The 3,324-nt window shown below is 40.9% G+C and overlaps 1 pseudogene; it reads right to left on the reverse strand.

Annotated features, from left to right (window-relative positions):
• Positions 1-2,093: 2,093 nt before the first annotated feature.
• LOC102859794 overlaps positions 2,094-3,324 on the reverse strand; it is a 12,435-nt pseudogene continuing 11,204 nt past the window's right edge.

Raw genomic sequence — 3,324 nt, forward strand, 5'->3', positions numbered from 1 at the left:
ACTCAACAGCACTTAACAACAACAACAACATTAAGATTAAAGATGTTATATGGTGTTGTATTAACGATGTTATATGGTGGACAAACACGTCTTGGAGAAGATGCAGTCAGGGTGCTCTTTGGAGGCAAGAATGACGAGGTTTCGCCTCACATACTTTGGGCATATTGCTAGGAGAGGCTATTCCTTGGATAGGGATAGATGCTGGGCAGGGTAGAGGGTTGGCTAGGAGAGGAAGACCCTCCATGAGGTGAGTTGACACGGTGACTGCTGCAGTGGGCTCTTGTGTGTCAGGAAGGGTGAAGACGGTGCAGGATAGAACAAGGCTCAGATCTTTTGTTCATAGGGTGGCTGTAAGTAGTACTTGACTTGACAGCACCTAACAACAACATATGATGTTGGGTTGGAGCCAACTCATAGCAGGCCCTAAAGTGAGTTTTCTGAGACAGTAAATCACATGAGAGGAAATGACCTATCTTTCTCCCACTGAGCAGCTGTCAGATTTGAACTAAGATTAGAAGTAGGCATAAAAAATTTAAAGAGCATTGTACATTTCTCTATATAGGATTTTTTTCAGTGAAAGATATTATCAATATATCCTTAATTAATTATGTTACAATGTCAGCCTTTTTTCCTCCATTGACAGGCCAAGTATGACATAGAAAATAACTATAGGCTTTAAACACACAAGTCAACACATATTAATCAGCACTTGCTGGTTTTAGCCTAAAATGACATTATTTTCTATTCAACGAGTGTGTTTGAGCACCAGTTACACCCCTAAACTGCGAAAGCACTATGGTAGATACAAAGAATGACAAGATTTTAAATGGCTGAGGAGATCCGGAGCTCTGCTCTTCCACCCAAACAACAATTGCCCTGGAAAACAAGAAAACCTTGAAATCTGTATTTTTTATCTCTGAAATTTGTTACACACATAAATCAAGGATTGTGTTTGATGAAGGGGAAATATAAAGGACAATTTTATTATATCTTTAACACTAGTTTCTTGTACTTGGGCTAATAATATAGCTGCTTTGTGATAATCACATAAAGAAAGAGCAAACAGCAATATAGAACTGTTGTTATGTGCTGTCAAGTGGATTGCAACCCATAGCGACCCTATGTACAACAGCCCTATTATTGCTTCCGACACACTTACCCTCATTACCCCAGTCACTAAATCAATCAATCTCATTGAGGGTCTTCCTCTCCTGCGCTGTCCCTCCACCCTCCAAAGCATGACGTTCCTCTCCAAGGACTGGCCCCTCCTTGCAACATGTCCAAAGTATGTCAGATGGAGTTTCAGAATCCTTGCCTCCAAGGAGCATCCTGGTCTCACCCTCTCCAGGACGAACTCGTTTATTCTCCTAGCAGTCCAGGCCATGGTATATTCAACACTCTTCTCCAGCACCACAGCTCAAAGGCATCAATTCTCCTTCTATCATCTCTAGTCATTGTCCAGCTTTCTGATGCATAATAAATAGTTGCGAACACCATGTCTCCAGAATGGCATTGTTGCTCTTCAGTCCTCTGGAAAGATCTCTGACAGCAGACTTTCCCGGTGAAATTTGTCTTTTGATTTCCTGGCTGCTAGTTTCAAGAATTTTGATTGTGGAGCCAAGCAAACTAAAGCTGTTAATAATGTCAATACCTTCATCATCTATCATGATGCTGCCAATTGGCCCAGTGGTGAGAATCTTTGTTTTCTTGTTGTTGAGCTTCAATCTATACTTAAGGCTGCAGTTCTTGACTTTCTGCAGAAAGCGCTTCAGGTCCTCCTCAGTTTCAGCAAGCAAGGTTGTGTCATGTGCATAATGCAGATTGTTGATGAATCTTCCTCCAATCCTGATGCCACATTCCTCTTCATAGAGCCCAGCCTCTAGGATAATCTATTCTTCATATAGATTGAAAAGGTATGGAGATAAGACACATCCCTGGCATACACCCTTCCAGATTTTGAACCACAAAGTGTTTCTTTGCTGTGTTCTAATGAATGCCTCCTGCTTTGAGTTTAGGTTTAGCATTAGCACGATCAAGTGTTCTGGATTCCCATTCTTCTCAGAGTCAGCCATAGTTTATTGTGTTCCACACAGTTAAATGCCAATGATGCCACACTTGCCTATGGTCTTGCTGATATAAAACCACATCCACATCCATGCCTCATTGGCCACCAACTATTCAGCAAAGCTTCCTTAACTGTGAGCTGTTTGAAGCAACCAGTTTGAGCACTCCTATTTTTTTAAAAACTCTAAATAGCTGTAGAGATCTTAGCAAGGGTTGGAGGAACAAGTTTCACCTAGGCTTAGTGCCAAAATGTGGCCAATCGAGTCTTTGAGTAAGTCACAGCAGTATTTACGATTGCTGGACTCTTCTCCACCAGCTGACCGACAAATTGGGCCGTGGTTCTAGGATCCCAATCCCAACGCCCCTCAATCTGCCACTTTCAATAAGGAAATAGAGGATTTCGTCACTACCTTGGAAGAGACTGAATTGTGTCCCCATCCCTCAATATGTAGTATAATCATGTAATGTGAGAGTTACATCATAATCCCCCATGATCTGATAAACCAATTGTGAAAGGCTTAAGGGTGAGAAGCAACACCTTTTATCTCATCTCATTGCATCCCTGATTTGATGTAAAGAATATTTCCCTTTTGTGTGGCCAGTGACATTGTTTATCTCACAAGAAATAAAAGGAGAGAAAAGAAAACAAAGAAGTAGGTATCTGATTACTACTCCGAAAGAAGAGCCAGGAGCAGAGCGTGTTGTTTGGATACATGTTCCTGTGCTGGGAAGCTCTTCCACACCGGGAAGGCCAGTAAACGCGGAGATTGCCAAGTCACACTAGCTCAGGGGTTTTGAAAGGAGCTGGACTTGCCAGAGGGAGAAAGCTTTCTAAAAGGATTGGATCCTGTATTTAGATTTCTAGCCTTTTAGATTGTGAGAGAATAAACTATCTGTTAAAGACACCCACTTGTATTATCTTCATTGTAGCAAACACTAGATAATTAAGACATATTTCTCCCAGAGGCAGCTTCTGTTAAAGGCTCCTTGTGTAGTATTCCAGTGAATATATGCAAAAAAGCATAAGAAAGTCTACACATCATCTTAGACACCTACTTAGTTACACACATTCTACCCACACTTTAAAGAAGATTCATACAGAATAGTATAATATTTAGTGGTCTTAGGAAACTATCACAGGGAAGAATATATGTGTTGAGTAACTGAATGAACCGCTACTCTTTTCCAGACATTTCTATTTCTTGACAGTTTAAACAGTGTGATGTGCAACATCTTTGTGATTCAATTCCTTTTCAGAAA

Source organism: Elephantulus edwardii, unplaced genomic scaffold (assembly GCF_000299155.1).
Source record: "Elephantulus edwardii isolate Elephantulus edwardi_28Jun2011 unplaced genomic scaffold, EleEdw1.0 scaffold00041, whole genome shotgun sequence".
Lineage (NCBI taxonomy): Eukaryota > Metazoa > Chordata > Mammalia > Macroscelidea > Macroscelididae > Elephantulus > Elephantulus edwardii.